The sequence below is a fragment of the Electrona antarctica genome (assembly GCF_951216825.1).
Source record: "Electrona antarctica genome assembly, chromosome: 20".
In the NCBI taxonomy this organism is placed as follows: Eukaryota; Metazoa; Chordata; class Actinopteri; order Myctophiformes; family Myctophidae; genus Electrona; species Electrona antarctica.
Window position 1 is genome coordinate 28,267,831 of NC_136801.1, and position 13,723 is coordinate 28,281,553.

Here is a 13,723-nt window from a genome sequence, read left to right on the forward strand (position 1 = left end):
AAGTAGCCTTACAAATGCATGGTAGGGAAACTTTTTCATGGCAACGACGACCCCAAAAGTTACACTTATTATTAGCCCACAGACCCCCATTTGAAAAGATAAGATAATTTCAAGGACACCCAGTTTGACATGCACCACAGAAATTATAGACAGCCGCACAGGTGCTCCCAAATTTATTTATAAGTCGCACAGATTCAATTTCAGGTGCATTTGCAAAATGGTCGCAATTTTGAGCCCTGGCTTGAGAAAACTCATGGCTTTTGCAACCTGGTGATGTTGTGAGCTTGTAGATCAGCTGTTTTCGCCGAAGCGTGCACCGTAGCCACTTCACGCTCACTGTGTGTGTGGTGGGGAGAGGGAAGCAGAGGAGTGCTCTGGCCATGTTCAAGACAGTTATATCTCGTGTTGTGTTTATAGTGAATTAAAGACGGTTTTCAAAACGCACACCATTTTATTTACCTCCCCCGGGCAGGTGGGCAGGTGTTAGTGTCAACCCCTGACTACTCATCTGATCAAATTCACTCTGACTCGGCACTACACTTCATTGGGTCCACCTCAGCAATACACACACACCTATCAAGTCGATCGGATGAATGGTTCTAAAGATATGCAAAGGACAGACAGGCGGACATTCCTGGACTACATAGAGATAGCAAAGTGTCTTTTAACACTGACATGAAAAGAACAATCACGGTAAAGATTACGTAATAGGATAGGATCACATTGTGATGGTCCACTGTCCAGTACTAAAAGTGAGGTAAAGTCAGTGTGTCTTTAAATTGGTCAGTACCAGAGTGCATATGTGCTGGCTCTCTGCTTATGACCCATATTGGTGTAGTCAGCAGAGGCTATATTTAGACGTGCATGCTGCACGCACACACGTAAGCACACTGTGCACATCAACATGCACTTGCACACACACACTCAAGCAGCAGTCATCTCTTATCCACAGCACCAGCATGGACAGGTAGGGATTCGCTCACAGTGCGATTGCCTAATTTAGGCAGTCTTTCCCAGAAATGGGACTCCTCCAATATCCAAGTATGAATCACAGAATCAATGTGCTTCATAGACCATAGCTCATCGGTGACAGCCAGGTGTAGCAGAGAGTCACCGACTTGGCCTGAGAGAAACTTTACTACAGCCTGAAAGGCAAGTGAGGACTTGGATCAAGCTTTGTGGCGCTGCACAGACAGGCACTCAAAACACCACTACTACACACACTTCTGAGGACATTCTATTAATTTCAACGACATTTGTTCCCTGAAACAAATTATCTAAAACAGCTACCGTACATGTCCAGACAGCCTATCCGTGATTCTAAACACATCCTTAAAGTTGATGATCACAATATACTGTCCTGACCTTTCTGAAGGCATTGGACACACTTGCTTGCTTGCTTATGGCAGTCCATTGTTGGCGATGATGACTTCATATCTCCTGGGGGTAGTGGGGAGGTGGGTTAGCGCGTAAATGGTGCATTTATAAAGTGCCTTTATCCAAGGCGCTTTACATAGATTGTGCATTACATTCACCCATTCACACACACATTCATACACCAATGGTGGATAAAACCATGCAAGGCACCAACCAGCACATCAGGAGCAATTCGGGGTTCAGTGTCTTGCTCAAGGACACTTCGACACTAACTGTGGGGGAGCCCGGGTTCGAACTGGCAACCTTGCGGTTACCATCCGGCCACACTAGCCCTGAGCCACCACTGCCCAGCCAGCACTTGGTGCGCTCATGCGCCCTCATGTGGCTGTTTAGACCAATTCTTGATCCCACACATTTCCACGCATGGGGCAGATGTGTGTTGAACCTGGTTGGACAGTCCGCACACCTCTTTATCAGCTACTGTATGTTTGAGAGCAAAACGAAAGCCTTGTTTATTTATTTTTAAAGAACGTGCTGTAAAAACAGGACAGTAGCTGGTTTTATAGAATGCAAAGCTTCGCTGTGCCTTGAAAGATGTCCACGCAAAAACGCATGTCCCCGGTATCATAAAATCCTGCAATTAATTCATCTTAACTCAAATGTATTTACATAACGTCTGGATATTAAAGGAGCATTCAGTGATTTGGGTGATTTGGAAAACCACCCAGTCCGCCCCGGTAACAACAAAATGTGCACATGCACACGCTCTACAGTGGGGGGAAGTGCAACAGCATGTGCACCAAGGCCCGCCCCCACACATGATTGGAGGAAGGCCCATCTCAGCCTGATTGGATGAAGGCTTTGCCACCCGCCACCAAAACTGAAACTAGGGTTTTTTGACCCCAGGGGCTCACTGGGTAATTGTGTACCGTCACTTTAAAAGCGTAATGTATACGTCATCGTACGACGGTGTCACGCACCAAAAATAGCCATTCTACAAGCTCACACTGCGTCTGGTTGCACCGCGTTGTGAGCTTGTATATCTGCCTTTTCGACAACGATAGACTGAGAAGTCGAATTATTATTATAACTTTGGCAGGGAGTTTGGAGTTTCCCAAACGGAATTGGATTATGAATGATGGCAACGGAGTCTTGCTGGGTAGCAAGGCAAGCAAGCCACGCATGCCTTGGGTGGACGTGGATTGTTGTTTCGCTGCAGCAGCTGAGGGCTCCCGTGTTTTGACTCGGTGCAGACATGCACAGAGTTGTATTAAACCCAAATGCGAATGCGATACATTTGGGTTTAATACAACCCAAATGTTCCCTTTCGTGCATGTAGCCTACTAATTAAGTTAACAACTGTGTACATTATTGCATTTAGCTCCCCTCTTGTCTTTTAAAATGTAACCAAACTTTTCCACCCGTTCCACCCACGTACGGCGCAAGTTACCATGAGCGTCAGTCCACCGTGGCCCAGTCAGTTTAGAGATTAGCCTTGTCCAGTCTAACTTCGAAGAGAGGGGGAGAAAGAAAAACAACAAAAGATAGCCTACTTGGCAGCCCTTGGGCATGCAAATTTGTGTTAGTCGCAAACTACAGCAAGCCGCCTTTGTTTTAAATTGTCCCCTATTCGCACGTCGGCAAAACCGTTCACACCTAACGGCTGGGGATGCACTGCGCTACCCCCCCTCCCCCTCCAGCTGCTGCGGCTATACCCGATAAGAGGCTCGATAAGCCAAAAGCTTATTGATACTCGGGTCTCGATAAATGCCGAACCGGGTTGTAATGGACCCGATTTTGGGGCTCCATCCCTAGTGAGTGGTGCAAACTGGGGTAAGCTACTCAATAACGCTGCTTCAACTTCACATAATGTCCTCTCATTGCTGGGTGCCGGAGGCGTGCGCGAGAACTCTATTATATCAGGATATCAGCTATTTTTGGGCTGATGGTGGCCAATAGGAATATTTGGGGAAATCACCCAACTCTAGTTGGCCCAATGGCAAATTGGCAATGTGTACAAGTGGTTTGGTACCTCCGGACGGAGAGACACACAATCAGACACTCTCTTCAATAAGTCTGGTCTCTTAAAAACAAACATACCGTTACATGTAAAGATGTACATGTACAACAAGCAAAGCATGAATGGCACCTTTCTTATATCGATTTGCATTCCTAACGACACCTATTTTCACAGGCGCTGTTGCCGTGTGTCCTGAATTTGGCATTGTATGCCCACTGCTTGCTGACCTGCAGCGTGGGAAAAACAACTTGATTATTATATTTTCTTTTCTTTTTTAAACTCTTGCCAAGTGGCTGCTGGAGGAAATTGTCATTTTATCAGCACTATCAAAACATCTGCCAGGGTTTGGCTGGCGTTTCATTTCCTACGATTTAACATGCTGGTTGGTTTACTTTGGCCTTCTGATGCAGAGGTTAGCCTATAGCCTACTGTACTTACACAGCTGGCTGCATGGCGAGATCACACAGCTGCTCATGATAGGCTAGACTTCTACAAGACCTACTGTATATCTGTGTCTGGATCACACACACCCCACCTGTACAGTGTGCTGTTCTCACAGTTACCATGGCAACTGGGGGGGCAGACAATACCTCTCTGTAGCCACTGGACTCAAAAGGTAAGGCCTTTTACACACAATCGCAATGAGCTAGCTATTGCATGCTCACACAAGACACACACCATAGACAAACATGACTTTATCATCAGTGACACTTCCATCCTCTATAAAGTTAAGAATGGTGCCCTACTGCACTTCACCACAGCGCGGGGGTCAGATTGCCTGTACCCACACCAAAGCCAGTGCACGGAAGAGGGACAGACAGACAGACAGCATCCGACACCATTACCGCTTCCTTGAGTTAGTTGCGCAGCAGGCTGCTTACACAATCACAGGCACAGCATGTGCCCTTTCCCAATGACTTATTTGTTAACCCATTTAGACCCGAGGACGATTCTACAAATGTCTTCTAAATAATGACAGTTTTCTGAAAAAAAACCTATGTTTCTATATCAGTAGTACTCAAAACTATTTCATGTCAAGGACCCCAGAAATGTTATGAAATTGGCCCAAGTTTAAGTGTATGCCTGTAATCAACACAAACAAGTTCCTCCCTCACACGAGGCCTGGGGGGAGGGGGTTCATACTAGGTCACCAAACATGCCGCTTTCTAGGAAAAATGCTAGGATATATTTAGGCAGCCAGACGGCAAACAAACTGCTGCCCTGGTCCCGGTGTGTACTATGCATTGATGTTTGTTTACAAAATGTTTGCCCTGTCCAGCTCAGGGAAAATAATTTGCACGATCCATTCAACTGAGGCTGGGAAATTGGGAAACAACTTTACAAGCACCACAGAAATATAACACGTGTTCCAATGTAAGAACAAAACACATTTTTCAAGACAAACACAAACGGAACAATGGCAGGCCTTACAAACACCTCTTCCAAAGTATGTTGGAGTGGCCAAACCTAGCAGCCATGCATTTGACTGCTGGTGGCCGTTATTAAAATTCGGAATCCGATTATATTAGCGGTGCAGCGGTTCAGTTGGCCCACAGTTCGGTTCGATTCTCGGTTCGGTTTCAAACTTTCGGTACAGTAAAAAAAAAAAAAAAAAAATAGGCAAAAAATATTGAATTGTTTATTTTACTCATTAGGCTAATAGGCTCAAGGCAAAAAAAATCACTATGTCACTATGCATCACACGTGCACAGGGAAGGGATGGGAAGATTCAAAGGTTTAGTTTACGTCAATTAAATATTTAAGACATTTAATCTCTGCATAAGGATTTAAGGGTGTTGTGCTTATAATGATTACAAGAAGAGTTCCTATCTACAGTTATGGAGTATTTTTGATTTTATCTGATGGAAATAACTTTTAATTGAGCTCAACAGTATCAGGTAGGCTAGTGATCATTATGCGCAGTGATTAAAAAGGGACAGGACACCGCAAATTACTTTCTTAGATTTTAACAAAATATTTTATATCCTTTGTGATAGAGAGCAATGATATAGTACAATTCTCTCATAGGCTTCTGGTTTAAAACTTTCTGCTGTTTCTGTAGCTATTTCTGTGTTTCCATTTTCCAGGTTTCTGGGTGAAAAGAAACATTTGGCACCACTCATTACATATTTGCTCACTCTGTACGGTCACGGGTGCGGGGTGACGTAAGCCATATCTTAATATTTATGTTTGTTTCATATTGATTTGCATTACGGGGCGTGGTTTCCCCTCCGAGGCGAGTAGAGAGTGTCGAGTCACACCAGTCACAATCTCTGAAGCAGAGCATGTGAGCATGCGGCGACGGTAACACATCACACACACACACACACTCCGACTCTCCGAGGACTCCAGAGACACACAGCTCCCACTCCCAGGTCCATCCCAGCGGCTCGACACAGGGACGGACTGCATTTTATGTTTTTCATATCTCAAATTTTGATCAAATAAATGATGAAGGGGTGTCCTGACCCTTTAACCCGCCCTCCGAATGTAGACGATCTACAGTCTACCATCCCAATGTGTGATGCTTGTGGATCGGCTGTTTTTGGCGAGCAACACCAGCTGGATTCTGCAAGTGATTTTCTTTAGTTTTCCTCGAAACAGAAAAAGCGCAGTCCATAAAGGTGTATTGAACCGTGCAGTGCGAACCGTACGGTTTGGTTTATAAGCTGCAAACCGCTGCCCCACTAGATTGGATCTCCATTATCACACCACAAGTTCACAACAACACAGGAACCTGGCATTGTCAACCCCTGAATGGGAGAGCCTTCCAACAATAAGTTCATCAAGCATAGGTGGGAGGTAGGCAGGGATTGAGTGAGAGTGGAGAGAGAGACTGCTCAGTGCTCGTGGGAAGACCCAACAAAAGCCTGAGCCCGGTCCGATTATGGCGGTTGTTGCACGACCTGACCAGAGACACACCGACCTATTAGCCTACCACACACACACGCTGAGTACAGGTGGTCTTGGTTCCCTCTGGCATTATACATAGTAAAACCCTAATATAATCTAAAATGACGATAACAAAACAGGGACCCGGACTCGAGCACAGTGAGAGGGGTGGAATAACTTGGTGACACAGAAAGCAAGTTCTACCAATTCCTTGGCATCATGACATGAACTAAACGTAACAGAATAAAACAAAACAAAAGCTGACGAGATGTAAAGCCCCAAACATTCACCTGGTTTGTACGACGGGAGTCACTCAAGTTCACTCATCCGCCCTTCTGACTTTAGTAATGTAAAGTTGGTACTACTGAATCTGACAATCTGCAAATGCACGTGACGTTTATTCAATTTTAATTATGTCTGATATATATCTTGCCAAGTTGTCAGTCAATGTGGTAAACATTGCCTACAGGAACGTCTGGTCTGAGGCCTGAGGGTGAAATCATTTAACACGAAAAGGTGAAGGAACTCGGAGACAAAACTGAGGCATGTTTGGGGATTTCTTGCAAAAAGACTTGCTTATGTGTGTATGACGCGCAAGTGTGTTATGCATTGGCTTAAATGCATGTAAGCATATATAGACAGATGCATGATGATCATGTATCTTTGATAAATTTCAGTGGGATGTTTCACCTGGAACCATCAGTAGGAGGATGGTTCACCTGGACCTGTCAATGATGCCTTCCATCAAGACATTCAGAAGGTTGTTTCATCAGCAGTCTCGACTATCAGTAGGACGTTTTCTTTTTTCATGACATTTCAGATATTCATGTATGATCAGGTATTACAGTAGGACGTTTAAAGTTGGATGTGCCATCAGGACATGTGTGTTGTGATACGTTTCAGCAGGACATTACAGCAGGGCAAGCACCTTGTGATTTCCTTCCGATCAGCATTCAACAGAGACACAGAGTGGCCGCCAGAGGCTCTACAAATACATGCAATATCGCCTTTAGAATCACAGCAACTTCAGGTCACATCAGGTAAAAAGGTAACAGCGTTTGAAACGCATCGACTGCATGGATTCTAATAGGTGTGATGCTCAGTGGTGAGGAGGGGAAATAGAAAATAGCTCTAGGGTTTGTTACTGTAGGTGCACCCCATATCTGGCACAGCACAAACTTGGGTGTACAAACACTTCTTTAGAAATAGAGCCTTAAAATAGTGGCTTACGCCCGAGTCCCAGAGCTTGCGGGTGGAGGTACTACAGTGTTGCCCAAACAGAAAGCCAACATAGAACATACCATAACTTAAAATTGTCCAAGATAATGTATTGAAGAAAATACTATATGCTGTACACATTTGTGTAAGTCAAGAAATGTAATCATTTTGGAGACGGCATGACTACAGACAGACACAACCTGTGTGACCAAAAAGTCTCTTTGTCTGCTGTTGTTCTGTACTTTCTTTTCCTGCCTTGATCTCCTCCTTACCCCCCCCCCCCCCCTCCTCTTCCCTTTCTTCTTGATTTTCTTGGAAAAATGAACTACGCACAAAACTAATTTCACCCACTTTTACCTGTAAAACTGTGATGTGACAATAAAGCTGATTCTGATTAACTGTATTGCCACAATTTACTTTTGAATACATACTTCTGCAAATAAGGACATTCATAACGTGGCTGTGCATCATTGAATTATGCATTTCAGTACGTTTTGTGAAAAAAATTATCATGTTGACATAAAAATGGTATGGTATATGGTTATATTATTTTTAGGTCATTCACCTAGTATGACTTGCATTTGCTACAATCACCTGATAATTATTTCCCTGGTTCCAAATTTCAGTGCAATCAACCAGCCTCTTCGTGTCAACCCTGCGTTGCCCACCTGCCCCTGGCATAAACTTTCGGGCAGGTGGAATTTGCTTTCAGGTTGACGGACTGGGCAAGTGCTCGTTCGAGAGGGGACGCAAAACCATCTACGTTGTGAAGTGGGCGGTAAAATAACAGCACCGTTTACCAATAATGAGCCATTTTCAGTATTCACTGTTGCTACACTTAAAAATATACGGAAAAGTCCTTCTGCACACCTACAAAGGACAGGTGCGTTGGATAACAGGAACTGATAGGTAGAAAAAAGAGAATCCCGCACACTGTCTTCACTTAGGTTGGTTTTTATTGCAACGTTTCGGTCGTCAGACCTTCATCAGGCATCATCGATGCCTGATGCCACATATTTTACACTTAAAAATGTAAAATATGTGAACCCATAATCATATTCATAGCTATGTATGTATTTGGCATAAAAATTAGGTATGATTTTTCTTTTTAGTCGCACAGCCCCAGAAAGTAAAAAAGAAAAAGTGTAAAACAGCAATTCATATTTATCATTTTATAATGGACAATTTACTTGCAAGTGGTCATGACCTTTGGCAAGTAGAACATGAGCTGTACTTGCCCGATGAGCAAGTGCCTCTGAGATCTTAGTGTCAACCCCTGCCAGGTGTACGCTCTAGGCCGGGCTGCAACTAACTAGAAACGTGCCCTCCTCAGTGTAAATAATCTCTGCCAGGCTGGGTTGCCTAGACAGGTCTGTGTAAGACGTGGATTGTTGTGGCCATCAGCGCACTGGGGATGGGGGTGTAGCATTACTACAACATTGTGGTACCAGCTATGGGCAGCCAGAAATGAAAGTGCTTTTGGAGGTGCACTCTATAAAGGCCACAAAACATGTTGCATTAATGATATATGGTGTTTTTTGTAAGAAATAGGCTCTGCCCACAAACTGTTTAAAAGGCAGCCAATTACAGGCCTAGTAAAGTATGAATAATCATGTTTCTCCAACAGCATTTGTGGCACCCCCTATGGGTGGAAGTGAAATTGCTTTTGGCTTTGCATTATTTCGACTAGAGCCCCCCAATATGTGTGATTAAACTTTTGGAAAGATGGGACACCGTGTTCATGATTTTGGGCATTCTTTAAAACAGACAACACACGCAAATGTTGGAAGACAATTATAGGCAATAGGAAAGGACTATGAAAAATCTGAATGACAATGATGACACCAAATGACTCCAGAGATGATGTACTGTACTACCAACTTGTGAGTTTTGGCCAATATTTGTAAAATATAGTAGAAATGGCCATGAGCTATATGGGGAGTTGCGTCATGAATGATCCAAGGAATAAGAGGGGGGCTACAACATGGGGTCAAGTTATAGATCAAAACATAATAGAAAGCCACCATGAGGCAGATTTGAAACACTTGGGGTGGAGGTTCTTCCATGGCCTGCTGGGACTATGCGTGCAAACTAAGTTTGACACCAGTCGTGTCCAAGATTAGCTGTACAGTGTACACAAACCAACATATGGATGGCCGAAAACCACTGGAATTCTACAAGCTTACAGTCAAAACGCATTTCAACGTGAAGCGTTGTGAGCTTCAAAATTGTGACAGTCCCTTGCAATACAGCTTCTCAACAACATAACTGAGAAAAAGTGAAATGGCCATTGGCCATATAGTCTTGCGTTGCCAGACTGTTGCCTCTCGCAAATGCTTCCATCATACAGTCTGGAGCAACGGAAGAGCTGTCATGACTCATGAGTAAACTATAAAGCGGAAGTGGAGCCTTTACAGTCGTCTTTACAGTCGCGCAAATTTGTCGTAATATAAATAGAAATCATCTAAGCATATATAGCTTGCTGCTTAGCAGAAAATAAAATAAAAAAATGTAAATGTATTTTAAAATATATTTTCGTGAACGGAAATGGCAGCTTCCTTACTCTGATTTCGGGGGGTGTAATTCCAGACTCTTAATATAGCATTCGGAGATTGTGTAATAGTTGTCTGGCTACGCGAGACTATCGGCCATATAACAACAAGATAACGCATTCACTACCATTACATGGTCAAACCTACCATGCTCAAAGTAGCATCAATGTGTGTAATACTACAATTCCCATGTTCATTCCTGCATTTGTGTAAATAAAATAAAATAACCTAGTCACTGACTCAATGTTGGCAAAGGCCCACATGTAGTACATACAGACAGACACTGACATTTACTAGACATTTCCAGGTAAACGTAACCTGTTAGTACATGTCTAATCAAACCTCATCACAGACTTGCCTATACTAACAGGTTGAAGAAAACATGCAGCCAGGTGGCTGTATTTCCCGGAAAGAACTACAATGCTGCAGATATCAAAGCTCAGATGTCTGTTCATTAGAAGCATAAGTTCAGAAGACTTAAGAAACTACAGTTAACATTAATAATAACCTTAAAATAACCTTAAAAAACCTAATAACCAGAGGTTGTGTCGGCCAGGTATCTCACATACTTTGTCATGATCTCACACAATAATAGAGGCAAGCAAGTCTGCATCAATTTCCAGGAACATCCAGGTATTAGTTAGCTAGGTATTAGTTACACACGTGTAAGCCAACAGGAAGAGAAAACACCTTTGTAAACATGTGACTAGTGCACAGTGCACACTACAGTAGTTTGCCATGTTTGCCTTTTAATAATAAAATATTAATAGTGACTCCAGTCCTGAACCAACAGTGTCATATCAACACACACACCCAATTACATAAGTTCAGGTATGGATTGATTGAATACTTCTATTAGTCAGAAATGTAAACATTAGAGGTGGAAGATACGTGTTGGTGTATGGTTAAAGGATAGGATTTAGGTTATAGAGACTGTTTAGGTAGGGGTTTGGTTAGCTCTGGTCCATAGCTCTAATGCGTTGCATTTCTAAATGCAACGCACTAGAGCTATGGACCAGAGCTAGGGTTTGGTGTGCTTAAAGTATGGGTATGGATGTGGGAGCCGGGCAGGTAGCCAACATGACCTAAAAGTTGGGTACGGGTTCAGAGCATGACCTAAAATATTTTACATAAGTCCAAACGCCACAATCTGTTTACCCTTGGACTGTTTGTTAGTGTAAACAAATAAAAGTGGCTTTTTTTTGGGCAAACATCGTCTTTAGATGCTTAGACACCAGGTACATCACACCAACTAACCTAACATGATACAAGTATAAACACGCGCTTGCTGTGTACACATTACTGTCAGTCTATCATGACAAGGGTGATACATTGCGTCGCATTTCTGCTGGCTAGCATTAGCATGGTTAGCCAGGTTAACAGCAGCTATCTGCTGGGTAATGTTAGCTTGGAGACGTTAGCTACGTAGCTAGCAGACACAGATTATTAGACCTCGCAACGCCAACTGAGCTCCCCGTCCCATGGTAATAAAACCTCATTGGTCACATTAAATACACCACAATAGATGTTATTTTAAAGTAAACCTAAATCCCTGTGTGGGAAACCAGCTGACAGTGTTGGTTGGTGGTGCAAAATGGCAGCCTGGGCTAGGGGGGCTACTCAGTAATGAGTCAGGAAAACATTTAGCATTAGCCAGCTAGCCATCAGCTAGCAGGCTAATATGCTAAATGTGTTCAAATTGTCAGATGCCGTCGGAGGGAAACGCAGCACAGCGGCTATGTTCAGGAAATGCGGCGTTTTGTTCTTACCATTTTAAGACCGTTCCGATGTCCCCGTATAAACAGTCAGATGGTTAAATATTAGTGACCAAAAACAGTGTTTCTCCTTTTAGCCGTCGCTCGTCTGTGTGTGGCTGCTTGCTGCCTGCTGCTGCTAACTGCGAGTCTGCGACTGCCTGACTGCTGCTGGGAAACCCTTCAGCTTCGTTCGCAGAACTTCGCACAAAGATCGCTTGAGCCACCGGATCGCTGAAAGACTACAAACATGGCTGCGCGGACTACACAATATTGTGACGTCACGCGCTTTAATAACTCTTTCCTTTACCCGACAATTTTATCGAGACAGTTGTTTATGTCGCCATAGCAATGTTGTCATAGCCCAGGTGGGTCCAGTAGGCTACGTGCGTTAGCGAGTTCTCTAACGCACTATAGGGCTATAATGTTATCAGCCCATGCCCGGCGGGTGATGACTTTTGCCTTCCTTAAAAATGTCGAGGTAGGCTAATAAATAATAATCGATCTGCCTTGTGTGAGCTTGTAGATCTGCTGTTTTCACTATTTTGTTTAATGAAGGACCTCTTCACCACTTTTCAACCTAGGCTATATCTTCATCATAGCTAATGGTCCTCAGCTCCTCACTAATGTTCATGATAAAATACTTTTTTTTCCTACTCGGTCTGTGTCTCTTGATAGCTGGGCTATTCAGAGAAACCCGTCCACCACTGACACCAGTGACATTCATCGATTCGTTAGGCATATTAAAAAACAAGAAAAAAAAAAGTTGCAATTACAAGCATTGCAACTTTTCAGGAATAGAAAGTCTGCAGTTTCTATTAGCTTGGATTCCTCAATCCTCATCGATTATGTCACTGTCTGGTGGATGCCGATTTCTGAACTGCCCACACCACAGCTAAGACCTAAGCCCTCCCATGAGACACAGAACGAGTAGAAAAAAATTGGGGCATTTTATGTACTAATGTTCATGATAAAGATTTTATCATGAACATTAGTAAGGACAATTATATGAAGATAGGTTGAACAGTTGTGAAGTGGTCCTTTAAGTAGGCCTATAAACTAGCCCATTGATTGATTGATTGATTGATTGATTTATTGATTGATTGATTGATTGATTGATTGATTTATTAACAGTTTGCAGAATTACAGTACATTTCAAGTACAACTCAATACAAAAAACCTGTGAGTGGACGATACCTAAAGCATTACACAATTAACCACATGACATGACATCAGCTTGTGACTGCAACTTGTTCCTGTTCGCAGACGACTCAGCACTGCTGGTCTCGGACAGGAACAAACTGCAGGTTGAAAAGGCCCTCAGCTCTGAACTCGGTAGAATCTACACCTGGCTCGCTGATAACAAACTATCCTTACACCTGGGAAAAACTGATCAAATAGTAATCTCAGCAAGGCAGATGGATTCTTGGTTAGAGTGGGTGACAATATTATCACACGTAAATATGAAATTACCTACCTAGGTTCTATCCTGGAGGCTAATCTTTCCGGTGATAAAATGGCCACCAACGTAATCAAAAAAGTCAACCAAAGAACAAGATTCCTTTACAGGATCTCCTCACTGGTCAACAAAAACACCTTGAAGACCCTAACAGGAGCCCTCATACAAGGTTTCTTCGACTATGCATGCACCTCTTGGTACCACAGCACCTCAAAGGCCCTTAAAACAAGGCTCCAGACTTCCCAAAACAAACTGGTCAGGCTCCTACTTGGCCTCACCCCCCGAACTCACCTCACCTCACCCCTGCCAACTTTGACAGGCTGGAATGGCTTAGGGTCGACGACAGAGTACAGCATCTTGCAATGGGTCTGGTCCACAAGATTCGATAACCAAGATACCCATGTACCTGTCTAAATACTTCCTTAATGTTAACGAAGTCCACACCCACAAC

The 13,723-nt window shown here is 43.4% G+C and overlaps 1 protein-coding gene across 1 annotated transcript in view; it reads right to left on the reverse strand.

Moving 5' to 3' along the window:
* LOC306912637 (cullin-1) overlaps positions 1–12,076 on the reverse strand; it is a 38,003-nt gene extending 25,927 nt beyond the window's left edge. Inside the window, exon 1 of the mRNA XM_079489005.1 lies at positions 11,829–12,076. The gene's annotated coding sequence lies outside the window, so the exon portion shown is untranslated. The remainder of the gene's footprint in view (positions 1–11,828) is intronic.
* Between the last annotated feature and the right edge of the window lie 1,647 nt (positions 12,077–13,723).